The 14,613-nt window shown below is 38.0% G+C and overlaps 1 protein-coding gene and 2 non-coding genes across 4 annotated transcripts in view; 2 read left to right on the plus strand and 1 right to left on the minus strand.

The window, feature by feature from the left end:
- Positions 1-14,613, plus strand: part of LOC109418953 (GATA zinc finger domain-containing protein 10) — a 567,982-nt gene that overhangs the window by 369,608 nt on the left and 183,761 nt on the right. The window lies entirely within an intron of this gene.
- Trnan-guu (transfer RNA asparagine (anticodon GUU)) lies at positions 2,976-3,049 on the plus strand. Its single transcript has one exon. It is a non-coding gene; the product is annotated as a tRNA-Asn (tRNA).
- On the minus strand, positions 7,865-7,938 carry Trnan-guu (transfer RNA asparagine (anticodon GUU)). Its single transcript has one exon. It is a non-coding gene; the product is annotated as a tRNA-Asn (tRNA).

Raw genomic sequence — 14,613 nt, forward strand, 5'->3', positions numbered from 1 at the left:
AATGCATGCAAATAGTGCGAAAAGGAACCAAAGTTTAAAAATGTAACCATAACTGGTACAGGGTTCCTATCATTGGCACACGCTGTAATCAATACTAAAAGTTGTTTGGGTTCCGTTTCTATATTTTTCCTGTAAAGTATGGAAACTGAGCTGTCTTTTAACTTATTGATGACATTCGTTGTTCTTCTCGTTATTTTTGTATAAATAAGTTTCCTTAGGTAGTGCCATAATTGGTACAATTACTAATTCTACACTCACTGATTTTTAGTAATTTTGGTAAAAAAAGAAAATTTTAGTCAAAGTTGTTTTTGAAAACATTGTTGCTAGTTTTTGGGTGGCATTTCTCAGTGGATTATTAGTCAAGCTTTACGGGAACAGTTTTTCGAAATAAACCGTTGCAAAATTTCAAGTCGAGTTCATGACAAAAGTCCATGTAGAGCTTTTCAAACAATTGCTGAGGTATAACTTCAGCGATTGTTTGTGAATTTTCGGAAAAAAATGGGTAAAAATTCTTCAAATTTCCAAAAAAAATCAGTGCTTGTTTCCGACAACAATTGTGAAGAAATTCTTGAATTTCTGGATAAGTTTCCAAAGAAGTATCTGAAGCATCATGTTGTCGAGTTTTCCATGGAAATTTTTAAACTTGCTAGAGAAGTTCCTGTAAAATGCCATGGACATGGCAACCAATTTTTTGGCAAGACAAATTTTGGAGAAGTCTGAAAACCATAATTTGTTATATTTAAGGGTTATGAGCAGTAATTCTTCTAGTTGATTTTGATAGCAAAGGTTTTCATCTTTTCAAAGAAGAGCTTTTTTTTTACAAAGAATATTTTCCGTCGAAAATGGCAGAGATTTTTCGCTGAAAAAACACGAAATTCCTGATATTTGTAGCAAAATTTCCAATAAATGCATCAATAAGTTCTTTCAATTTCTTCTCCTTGAACTGGCAGATATTTTTCCACAAATTCCAGGAGCAAGGAACAAGCAGACGGCTTTGAATTGTTTAGGTAAATACTGAGGAACTTCTGATGTAAATATCAATAAGATTTCGGAAAATATTTCAAGGAGAACTTCCAGAATTTCGAAGTATATTCCCTTAGAATTCGTTACAGAACTCCGAGAGAATTCTGCTGCAAATTCGTAGAGGAGTATATATTGTGCAGATATAAAGAATAAAATCTTCCGGTAAAATATCTAAAATCCAGTTCTTTTTTGTTTATTTTATTTTTATTTTTTTTTTTCAGAGACTTTTACAAAATCTTTTAGAAAATTCCGCATTAAATCCTTCTGAAATTAACCTGTTACTTTTTGTACTATCAAATAATAACCAGCAGAGTTTGTAGAAATGTTTATAAAAACTTTTGGAAAAATGTCCACTGCATTTCATGTGAGATTGCTATTTATTTTTACTTCCATGTCGTCTACCTTCATTTTCGAGTTTTCCGTTTATTTCAATTGCTCATCGTTTATTCTTTGAAACACAAATCTTCATGAATTCCTAGTGTATAACACCCATGCTACTTTATATTACTTTTTTGTTTCTCTTTGTTTTCTTATTTTATTTCATTCGTTATCCTCTTTTCATTCATTTTGCGTTTGCATCTGTTTTCATGACCACATGTTTTCTTCTTTTCTTGTTTATACATACACTTGTTTATATGCTATGTTTTCTTCTGTTTTTTTTTTATTTGCAATTTTTCAATTTTTTCACATACACAGTTTGTATGCTGTGTTTTTCTTCTGTTTTTTTTTTTTTTTCATTTAGCATTTTTTAATTTTTCACATTGTACATAATTAACTTTATCGATTTCTGTCCTTTGTACTAGTGATTGCTCCTCCTCTATATCCTCCTGTATCGTATCCCTATTTATGTCAGTCTGTTTCTATCAAAAATGACTCAACTATATTGAAGAGAACGTGCCTCTGGTGTCGACCTACTGATATAGTAATGCCTCCACTTTGCGCCCCACTGCTTTTTCAAGCATATTTGTGCTCTTCTTTTATTTCCTTTTTTTTCTTTTTTTTTGCCTTTGCTGCTCTTTTTCTGACCAATCATCGACGTTCATTTCATTTTTTGGATTTATTTTATTTTTATTTATTTATATACAACTTTTTGTGTGTCATTTTTACAAAATCTTTTTGAAAATTTTGCATCAAATCCTTCTGAAAATTACCTGTTACTTATTGTAGTACCAAATAACAACCAGTAGAATTTGTAGAAATGTTTATAAATCTTTTGGAAAAATTTTCACTGCATTTCATGTGAAATTGTGATTCATTGTTCAATCTTCGAAAAAAATCCTTAAAAAACTGATATACAATCTACGGTATTTTTTTTTGCAAAACTTCAAGAGGAAGTTTTTGATAAAGTTTTAAAAACAAATAAACCAAATAAAGTTAATAATAAAAAATGAAAAAGAAAAAATATGGAGATTTTATTAATTCGAGCATTTTAGGCAAAATTGGTTAATAATTTTATGAACGTTTTGAAAATATTCATTCAACAACCTACGAGCTGTTTAGAAGAAATTCCTCAGTGAATTTCCTAGCATAAATTCAATGAAGCTCAATTTCAAAAATTTTAATAAAATTTCTGGTTCAGCGGAACTTTTTAAAATGTTTGTTGTAATGAGTAATCATAAGATTTTCTTACGTCCATTTTTTGTGCAGTTCTTGGATTGATGTCCATCTAAATCTGTGGATAAAATTCCATCCAATAATTTCTGAGATGGCACAGCGAATTCCTTCCGGTTTTTTGTTGTCGTTTCATTATCTAAGAGATTTAGTCGAAATGCTACTTTGGAACCTCCTGAAATAAATTGATAAGATTTTCATCCATAAATTTGCTAATCCTAATCTCACTCGAAAAAAGCAGTATCAGTCAACAACAACCGCTATCGCAGAGTATATTTTGTGGCTGCGGAAACATGTAATGCTACGATGGTGTCTCGGCAATTCCAACAGCGGGCATCGTAGCCTTCGTGGCGCAATCGGTTAGCGCGTTCGGCTGTTAACCGAAAGGTTGGTGGTTCGAGTCCACCCGGGGGCGGATTTTTTACATTGTGAGTGAGCTCGTAATTCGTTACAATCAGTAAACTTTGATTTAAGGAAATGTTTGTTCAATTATGAGTATTTTTTTTAATTTTTTTACCTTTTTTATATATGTTTTTTCTTTTTTTCATATTTGGCTCAAGAAAAAAGAAATAGGCCAATCAGTGTAATGCAATGGTTTAAAATATGTATTTTTAACTAATTCGTTTATTTTGATAAAACTATAAAATATGTAATGTAAATATTTTTTTTTGCTTTAATTTTTTTCCCATTTTTATATATTTTTTTTCTTTTTTTACTTGTTTCCAATGTTTCCAATCTAAAAAAAAATAAAATTTGAGCCGGTTTTATAATGTATCCATTTTAGGCCTCACTTTTAAGCGATCACGTTACTGAATCATCCATTTCTTATGATGATATGCAAATTTTCCTCTATCAACCGCCATCCATCGAACCGCCTCCACCTTCACATTGAATCCCCATAATCGGAAAATATACCTCCTAATTGGATGATTGAGTGGAAATCAAAAGGCATTCGAGAGAGTTAATTCGCGCGATATCGCTCGGGCCCTTCCTCCCACATTATCTATTCATTCCGCTAGAGCTAGAGAGATTAATCTCCATCGTTCAAACCGAGTGGAGCAGTGATGATGATACTTAATTACCGCCTTCCAACTCACGTTACAATGCACATTCTCTTGTTTAACGATGCAAATATGCGCGGGCTGGTACATACTTACAACAATCCATGTGCTGTGCATTCAGTTTCGATTTCTTTCGATTTTCACACCCTACTTTCCGGTCGTCGCGGCTTGGGAAAAGCGATAAGGGAGGCTGCCTATACAGTAGTGGTCAGGTAATTTGCGACTTTTTTTATTGTCATTGTAAAGTAAATATCAGACATTGTTGAGCTCTGATCAGAATCTCTCTCTGAAAGAACCCGAAGAGATGCTGAGGTCTCTGTTATTTTTCAGATATCTGAAGATATCCCGAGATTCTCTCTGCAAATACCCAAAGACTATCTCTAGAAGTATCCAGAGACTCTCTCTGTAAGTACCTAGATGTTATTTCTAAAGATATCTAGAGAGGCCAGTTGTCCAGAGATCCTCTCTGGAAGATTCTCTCTTGAGGTATCCAGAGACTCTCTCTAGAGGTGTCCGGAGACTCTCTCTGGAGGTGTTGAGAGACTATCTCTGGAGGTGTCCAGAGACTCTCTCTGGAGGTGTTCAGAGACTCTCTCTGGAGGAGTCCAGAGACTTTCCCTGAAAGTGTCCAGAGACTGTCTCTGGAGATGTCCAGATACTCTCTCTGGAGATGTCCAGATACTCTCTCTGGAGGTGTCCAGAGACTTTCTCTGGAAGTGTCCAGGGACTCTCTCTGGAGGTGTCCTGAGACTCTCTCTGGAGATGCCCAGAGACTTTCTGGAGGTGTCCAGAGACCCTCTCTGGAGGTGTCCAGAGACCCTCTCTGGAGGTGTCCAGAGACTCTCTCTGGAGGTGTCCAGAGACTTTCTCTGGAGGTGTCCAGAGACTCTCTCTGGAGGTGTCCAGAGACTCTCTCTCTGGAGGTGTCCAGAGACTCTCTCTGGAGGTGTCCAGAGACTCTCTCTGGAGGTGTCCAGAGACTCTCTCTTTTGGTGTCCAGAGACTCTCTCTGGAGGTGTCCAGACACTCTCTCTAGAGGTGTTCAAAGGCTCTCTCTGAAGGTGTCCATATACTCTCTCTGTAGGTGTCCAGAAACTTTCTCTGGAGGTGTCCAGAGACTCTCTCTATAAGTGTTCAGAGACTCTCTCTGGAGTTGTCCAGAGACTCTCAGGTATCGAAAGACTCTCTCGATCTTCATAGTTGACCATTAAGAAAAAGGGTAAAATTGTGAATTATTTTGGTTATCACTGTTCATCTAAGAGGGCGTTCATTTTCCTGCTTACCAGCAATAAATTTAAATTCCACACTGCCTGACGGAAAACGTGAGCGCCGCGATTTTCAATCAATCAACGTGAATTTCGTTTCAATTAAATTCTAAACGAATCAAAGACGGTGACGTAGAGCCACGGTTGACCTTCTACCAAAATCAAATCACCTGCCAACGCCATGCACACCAGAGGGTGAATTTCCTTTCATCGATTGATCGGATCGGTGGAACTTGACTCACCGGTCGCTATTATTAATCGATCGATAATCGATCCAGTCTAGTCTCGGTACCGCCGCGAGTAATGGCCACCAACAACCACCACTGACTGACTGTACTGGCGACTGCGGTTGCAGCAACATCTGGGTTGTGACATTCAACGTTTCCGTGCAGGTAATACCGAATGCGGGCGAAAGTGGTTCAATGTCCTGCTCCGTGAGGCGGGCGGTACTGAAACGTCGTACGACAGTGAGAAGGCAGGGATTGTCATTCAGGAGGTGATACTGGAATCATGTCGCATTCATTTGCAAATCATATGATTTTTCCAATGAATCCATTGGAACTAGGCATCAAAGATAATTCATTAATTACTTACAATTAAACACCCTAAAGTGTTTAAAATTTCATTTTTTATTATTTTATTTTGTTTTGTTTTATTTTTGTTTTATACTATTGTATTTTACTTAGTTTTATTTTATTTTATTTTATTTAACTTTTTTTTTCATTTTAATTAATTTGTTTTCATAATATATTTGTTTAATGCTTTTATTTTTCATTTATTTTATTGTGTTTTATTCTACAATTTCATTTTAGTTTTTTTTCATCTATTCTATTTTATTTTATTCTAAATATTTTTTATTTTATTAAAAAGATGTTGTTATTAAACCGGTGCAAATATTTAGTTTGTTTCATGTCCCCACCATTCGAAAATTCCAAAATATTGAAGGGGCGACTCCATTTTCAATATAAAAAAATGCTATCATACAATAATTTTTCAGTAGTTGTAAACTAGTTTTCAATATTGAATAATATTTTGTTTTTTATTTATTTTTCTTTTTTTTTATCTTCCCTTCCCTGTTCCATAAAAATAATATGTTTTTGCTTTACCTATCTCATTGAATCTTAAATTTCATTTAAATTTGGTTTTATTACAATTGTTTTTGTTATTTCAAGTTTTTCCAGCTTATTAGTTTTTTTTTCGTCCTTTTACTTGTTTTGTTTTTTTATTACTTATTTTTATCTATTTTATTTTATTTTCTTATTTCCTTCCATCCTGTTTCTTTGATTGTCATTCATGTAGCGATACTGGAACTAGTTATGTCGTTGAAGAACGACGTTTCTAGTACTTACAGATTTTTTTTTCAAATCGAGATTTTTTAAATAAATCCATTAGAACTAAGCATCAAAGATTATTCATTAATTACTTAAAATTATTCACCCTAAAGTGTAAATTGATTTATTCTATAAAATCTATATAATTATTTTTTTATTATGTTTTATTTTATTTTGTTTTTATTTTATTTGACTGTACTTTTTATTTTATTTCCTATTTTTTTTCCGTCTATTCTATTTTTTTAATTAGTTTTTATTTTATTTTACATTTTTTTAAAATTAGGCCGATGAAAATATTTAATTCGTTTTATACCACCACCTTTTGAAAATTCCAAAATATTGAAGGGGCGACTCGATTTTCAATATAAAAAAATTCTATCATGCAATACTCTTTCAAAAGTTGTAAACTAATTTTCAATAGTGGATAAAATTTTGTTTCTTTTTTTCTTATTTAATTCTATTTCATTTCCCCTCGTACCCGATGCGGCCTCCGACATACAAGAAAAACTATGTTTGTTTAGCTCTATATAATGAAATTTTACTTGATTTAATTTCATTGTATTTTATTTTTGTTATTTTTTTTCCTTTTTTTCATTATATTTTTTTTTTTGTTATTTTGTTTATCTTTTTTATTTTATTATCTATTTTGTTTTTTTAGTCCCTTTCATCTTTTTTACTTATATTTATTTTCGCACTGATTGAATGTCATTGTACTGATTTGTTTTACGTATCTGACTTTCGAAATCATGTAGCACGGAGTTTCCAATCCCTGAACACCAGTCGAGTGAAACACATATCGATATCCTGCGGCGACGGTAACAGTTTCCGTTTATTTCACCTGTTGCCATGCGGCCCAGAGATTTCCATATGTACTAGGTATAAGTGTGAGACATTATGCGTGATTATTGAGAGTGGGAGACGGCATTTTATCCGTCGTCGGGGGTTCCTTCCACGAATTGCAGTCGCAAATATATGAAGGGTGGCAGTGTTGGACGTGCAGTTCGACTTTAAGCTAATGGACTTTTAATAGAACGATGGATCGGACATGGTTGAGACGGATAAACCGTTGTGATTAATTGCTTTGGAATGGAATTCCCTCGAGGGAGAAACAGTGCTTGACATAATCGGTGCTGTGACTAAAAAGAGTTTTTTATTCAGTCCTATACGGTCGGCAATGTAAATAGACAAGAAATTAACCATAAAAATAGAAAAAATAATGAAAACAGTTCAAAACTAGTCAGAAAAGCTTATAATTTTAGGTTATGTTACGTTAATTAGGTTATAAAACCATCAAAAGGCTAAACTAAAACCATATTTGGATTTATTAAGGTTTTTGAAACCTCTTGAAAGCAAATTGGTCATCAAATTGCTGTGCATGGGAGTTGAACTTCAGTAAATTGCCTCATATAACGTTAAGAAGGTTATAAAACCATCAAAAAGCCAAAATAAAACCATCTTTGGTGTTATAACGTTTTTTTGAAACCTCTTCAAAGCAAATTGGTCATCAAACTCTGTTGTTGCTTGGGAGGTCTTCAGACAACTTTAGAAAATTGTCTCAAGCATAAAAATAATCCGCCCCCGGGTGGACTCGAACCACCAACCTTTCGGTTAACAGCCGAACGCGCTAACCGATTGCGCCACGAAGGCTACGATGCACGAGGGTGGTTCATCACAGGAGAACTTCGAGCACTGGGCTGACCTGTACATCATTTCTATTTCTATTCTGCAATCAGTACAAGCTGATTGCGAAATTGCGTCACTTTGGTTGGATAGCGAAATTGATAACGAACGGGTTGGATAAAGAATGAATTTAAGATTAGTAACGGTTTGATATCGGAGCCTTATCCAGCTGCAAACGTTTTCGAAAAACATGTGTCAATGTTTACTTCTGTAGATGTTTTTAGATCCTCTCTCGAAATATTCATAGATTCTCTTTGGAGATTATTATTATTTGATTTTCAGCCTTTTGTTGATTCATCTTGTTTCTGGAGACATCCAGAGATTCTCTCTGGAGATATTCAGAGATTCCCCTTGAAGATATCCCGCAATTCTCTCTGGAGATATCCATAAATACTCTTCGGGGATATCCAGAGATTCTTTCTGGAGTTATCCAGAGATTATCTCTGGAGTAATCCAGAGATTCCCTCTGGAGTTATCCAGAGATTCTCTCTGGAGATATCCAGAGATTTGCTCTGCAGTAATTCAGAGAACCTCTTTGGAGTCACCCAAAGATTCTCTCTGGAGTTACCCAGGGATTCTCTCTGGAGTTACACAGAGATTCTCTCTGGAGTTATCCAGAGATTATATCTGGAATTAGCCAAAGATTATCTCTGGAGTTATTCAGAGATTATCACTGAAAGTATCCAGCGATTATCTCTGGAGTTATCCAGGAATTATCTCTAAAGTTATCCAGAGATTATCTCTGGAGTTATCCAGAGATTATCTCTGGAGTTATCCAGAGATTGTCTCTGGAGTTATCCAGAGATTATCTCTGGAGCTATCCAAGGATTATCTCTGGAGTTATCCAGAAATTCCCTCTGGAGCTATCCAGAAATTCTCTCTGGAGCTATCCAGAGATTCCCTCTGGAGTTATCCAGAGATTCTCTCTGGAGTTATCCAGAGATTCTCTCTGGAGTTATCCAGAGATCTCTCTGGAGTTATCCAGAAAATCTCTCTGGAGTTATCCAGAGAATCTCTGGAGTCATTCAGATATTCTCTCTGGAGTTATCCAGAGAATCTCTCTGGAGTTATCCAGAGATTCTCTCTGGAGTTATCCAGAGATTCTCTCTGGAGTTATCCAGAGATTCTCTCTGGAGTTATCCAGAGATTCTCTCTGGAGTTATCCAGAGATTCTCTCTGGAGTTATCCAGAGAATCTCTCTGGAGTCATCCAGAGATTCTCTCTGGAGTCATCCAGAGATTCTCTCTGGAGTCATCCAGAGATTCTCTCTGGAGTCATCCAGAGATTCTCTCTGGAGTCATCCAGAGATTCTCTCTGGAGTCATCCAGAGATTCTCTCTGGAGTCATCCAGAGATTCTCTCTGGAGTCATCCAGAGATTCACTCTGGAGTCATCCAGAGATTCTCTCTGGAGTCATCCAAAGATTCTTTCTGGAGTCATCCAGAGATTCTCTCTGGAGTCATGCACAGATTCTCTCTGGAGTCATCCAGAGATTCTCTCTGGAGTCATCCAGAGATTCTCTCTGGAGTCATCCAGAGATTCTCTCTGGAGACATCCAGAGATTCTCTCTGGAGTTATCCAGAGATTCTCTCTGGAGTTATCCAGACATTCTCTGTGGAGTTATCCAGATATTCTCTCTGGAGTTATCCAGAGATTCTCTCTGGAGTCATCCAGAGATTCTCTCTGGAGTCATCCAGAGATTCTCTCTGGAGTTATCCAGAGATTCTCTCTGGAGTTATCCAGAGATTCTCTCTGGAGTTATCCATAGATTCTCTCTGGAGTCATCCAGGGATTCTCTCTGGAGTTATCCAGAGATTCTCTCAGGAGTCATCCAGAGATTCTCTCTGGAGTCATCCAGAGATTCTCTCTGGAGTTATCCAGAGATTCTCTCTGGAGTTATCCATAGATTCTCTCTGGAGTCATCCAGGGATTCTCTCTGGAGTTATCCATAGATTCTCTCTGGAGTCATCCAGAGATTCTCTCTGGAGTCATCCAGAGATTCTCTCTGGAGACATCCAGAGATTCTCTCTGGAGTTATCCAGAGATTCTCTCTGGAGTTATCCAGACATTCTCTGTGGAGTTATCCAGAGATTCTCTCTGGAGTTATCCAGGGATTCTCTCTGGAGTTATCCAGAGATTCTCTCAGGAGTTATCCAGATATTCTCTCTGGAGTTATCCAGACATTCTCTTTGGAGTTATTCAGACATTCTCTCTGGATTTATGCAGTGATTTTCTCTGGAGTTATCCTGAGGTTCTCTCTGGAGTTATCCTGAGGTTCTCTCTGGAGTTATCCAGAGATTCTCTCTGGAGTTATCCAGAGATTCTCTCTGGAGTTATCCAGAGATTCTCTCTGGAGTCATCCAGAGATTCTCTCTGGAGACATCCAGAGATTCTCTCTGGAGTTATCCAGAGATTCTCTCTGGAGTTATCCAGAGATTCTCTCTGGAGTTATCCATAGATTCTCTCTGGAGTCATCCAGGGATTCTCTCTGGAGTTATCCAGAGATTCTCTCAGGAGTTATCCAGATATTCTCTCTGGAGTTATCCAGACATTCTCTTTGGAGTTATTCAGACATTCTCTCTGGATTTATGCAGTGATTTTCTCTGGAGTTATCCTGAGGTTCTCTCTGGAGTTATCCTGAGGTTCTCTCTGGAGTTATCCAGAGATTCTCTCTGGAGTTATCCAGAGATTCTCTCTGGAGTTATCCAGAGATTCTCTCTGGAGTTATCCAGAGATTCTCTCTGGAGTTATCCATAGATTCTCTCTGGAGTCATCCAGGGATTCTCTCTGGAGTTATCCAGAGATTCTCTCAGGAGTTATCCAGATATTCTCTCTGGAGTTATCCAGACATTCTCTTTGGAGTTATTCAGACATTCTCTCTGGATTTATGCAGTGATTTTCTCTGGAGTTATCCTGAGGTTCTCTCTGGAGTTATCCTGAGGTTCTCTCTGGAGTTATCCTGAGGTTCTCTCTGGAATTGTCCAGAAGATATTCAGATATTCTCACTGAAAATATCCACATTTTTTTGTGGAAATACCTCTAAATGGCTTGCGCTTCCACCATCAATATGTGTCGGTGTCAACCACTTCCATACCTATCTCGTAACCAGAAGTTCCAGATGAGCATGAAGGCAGTAAGAAGACTCTTCTGCTGTGCGGTTGTCGTAGTCGGTCGATCCAAGTAGGCAGTGAGCTGCTGCTTGAAGAACGAGTTTGCTGTGCGTTGATCTAGTCTCTTCTGAGGAAGGGTATAATTGCAAGCGTCCGTCGCCGTCCTTCTTCCAAGCCTCCACGCTGATTTACAGAAGCATTTTTCCGTTTGCTCTTACTGCTATGTACCTACTGCATGTTTATTTATTCGCAGCAAGTTGCACACACAGGTTACCCTTTTTTTTCACTTTTCATCACGCACTTGCACTTTGCAGTTTGCGTTCCTCGGTTGATCAAGAGAAGGGGCGCGACAGCGTGCGCAAATGCGGAGGAAACATGATTTTCCAGCTCTATCGCAGCAATAGCTCTACGACGGGTGTACTCATCGCCGCTTGCTATGTTTGTCGCATCCGGTCGTCGTCTTCGTCGCCGCCGCCGTCTTGGACCGGAGCTATTAAAAGTCGATGGGCTCTCGGCTCGCGCTCCTCGGACGGAATCGAAGAACGCGGAACGAAGGGCCTGCCGTGCCGTGCGCGCGAGACGAACCAAGGAAGATTGCGCACGATAGATTGACCTCTCCCCCTCGTCTTCAAACGTGACGTTCCAACCATGCCTCCTTCGACCGTGGTGAAACCGAAATCCTAGTGTTCTTTGTTCGAATTTCACGGGAAATCGAGAATTGAGGAGAAGAAAGATATTGCACTAGCATGAACGTGGTGTCGTTGTGTCGGATCGATGACGTCGATTGCGATTGAATCTTAGAACCATAACCTTCGAGCAATCAGAGGGAACTCACGATTCTGTAATGGCTATGGTGGCATGGGTTATGACGAGGCGATTCCGGCTCTGCAACTGCTCGACGTCAATCAAATCTCGAATTCAGGCATGTATCTCTTCTGAACTGTATGTGTTTACAGGTCTTCCAAATGCCAAATAGTTACATAGTGTCATAGGTGTAGAAAGGTTTGAAGAGGGGATCTTTTAAGTTATCAGACTTTGAAGATAGATTGCTGAAGAGATACAAACTCCTCACTTCTAAATACTCACTACATATTTTACACTTGTTATTCATTTTTCGTTTTTCATTCCTTTTTACTTATTTCTCACTTCTGATTCTGCACTACTCATTTCTCAACCCTCCTATCACATCCCCCCCCCTCCCCTGACTCACACTCCTCATCCCTCACTTTTCACTTTACTTACTTCTTACTCACTCCTTATTCACCATTCTTCACTGCCCACTTCAGCTCACTCATTGCTCACTATTTATTCTTCATTCCTCACAGTAAGGAATTAGCAAATAAGTGCTGACAATCGCTCACTTCTCTCATTTCACTTTTTTCTTCTCACTTTTCACTCCTCGATCCACATAACACACTTCTCTTTAGGTCACACTTTTTACTGATCGTTCCTTACTGCTCACTTCTTACTCCTCACTGTACACTGCTTACTTCTCACTCCTCACAATTCACAGCACATCCTTCACTACTAATTTCCCAATCCTTATTCTTCACTGCCCCATCTTCACTCTGACCAGCTTGCTTCTCACTCCTCACTATGCACTGATCATTCTTTAGTAACCACTGCACACACAAACTACTCACTGTTAACTTCTCACAGCGTACTCCTTACTACAGTCGAACCTCCATGAGTCGATGTTCCTTGACTCGATATCGACTCATGGAGGAAAATTTTTCCATACTGAAAAATAATTTCTGGGTTACTATGATGGTCCCCCCAAAAAGCATCCCAAAGGATTTTTGTTCCACTACTCGATATTCCCTTGAGTCGATGGTCCCTTCAATATCGACTCATGGAGGTTTTACTGTATTTCATACTCTTCACTTCTCACTCTTCACAATTCATTGCTCACATCTCTCTAATCAAAGATCATCACTCTAATCACTTTTCATCGCTCACTCCAAACTCCTCACTTATAACTCCGAACTGTTCACTTCTCGGAAATGTTTCTGAATAAAGTATACTAACTGTGAGCGGTTTCTGATAACAACGTAAAAATAGACTAGCACTAGCGTATGACTCATTTCACTACTTATTTGCTCATTCCGTACAGTTCACTTCTCACACTTTACTGCTCAGCTATGTTTTTTTTACTCTTTACTTTTCACTTTTCATTGCTCACTCCACACTACACACTTCTCTCTATTTCACCCTTTCAACTGCTCATTCCGTACTGCTCACTTCATACTCCTCATGCTGCACTGCTTTTTTCTCACTCCTCACATTTCACGGCACAGCCCTCACTACTCATTTCTCAATCGCCATTCTTCACTGGTCAATCCTCACTCCGCACTTCTCACTTCTCACTCGTCACTCTGCACTACTCATTCTACAGTAATCACTGCACACACAAACTACTCACTGCATACTCCTTACTCTCACCTACACCTCACAACCACTCTTCACTATTCATTTCACTCTTATCACTCCGCTCTGCTTACTTCTCAGAGGAGTTTTGGAATAACGTACACTAACTGAGATCGGTTTCTGATAACAACTTAATAATAGACTAATTTGGAGATAAAAAGTCAAAATCGTTGTAAACATAGCATGCAATTGCAACAACTATGCTACATACGGCGGTATACTGATTACAATCACATATTAGTCTTGAAGTGAGACGAAAACTCTTGGCCAGGAGTAGCTTTCGATCAAGTTAAGCGAGTAACAAATAACAATAAAGCGTGATGAAAGGGATTTGTGCGAGAGAATTAATAGTGAGGAGTTCAAAACAAAAGTGAGTGGAAAGAGAAAATCTAGATCCAAATCAAGAAAGGAAAAATGAATGTGAGTTGAAAGTGAGTCGCGAAAAAGTGTGTCATGAATGTGTGACAAAAGTAAGCCTACAGCTAGTCAAGACGTGGTAGAAAACGAGCTGATAGTGAGTTGCAACAAGGAGTGAGTCGCGAGAATGAAACATGAGGGAGAGTTGAGAAATATAATACAATGAGCCAAGAGCGCCGAGAGTGCTCTGAGCACACTCTTGACACTTCAAGCCAGATTCAAGTGAGCCACCAGGTAGAGTATAGTAAGAATTGGGCTAGATCGTGAGAGAGAAATGGCTAATGAGACACGAATAAAATGCGGATCAAATTGAAAGCTACGAATTTAAAGCTAATGGCGAGAAAATGAGTCGTGAGAAATTGGGTAGGACGAGAGTGAATAAAGTATTATTGAATAATGAGTCAAGAGCAGATCTAGAGAACAAGTCAAGAGTGAGTGTTCGTCGTCCTGTAAGTGAGTCCCGAGAAAATGAAAAAAAGGAAATCGGATGAGCTGATAGTGCATTAAAAATCATTTAACAATCGCTCAAAAATGGAGCTAGAGCAAGTGAAGAATAAGAAAAATGAGCACTTGGGATGGTCGAGAATGATAATTTGATACGTCCAAGAATGAGTCTAAGGAACATTAAATATCAGAGAAAATGGAAAACGTGCTGAAAGTGAGTCGCCAGGCTCACTACGATGAGTCAG

This window comes from Aedes albopictus, chromosome 2, assembly GCF_035046485.1.
Source record: "Aedes albopictus strain Foshan chromosome 2, AalbF5, whole genome shotgun sequence".
Taxonomy (NCBI): Eukaryota; Metazoa; Arthropoda; class Insecta; order Diptera; family Culicidae; genus Aedes; species Aedes albopictus.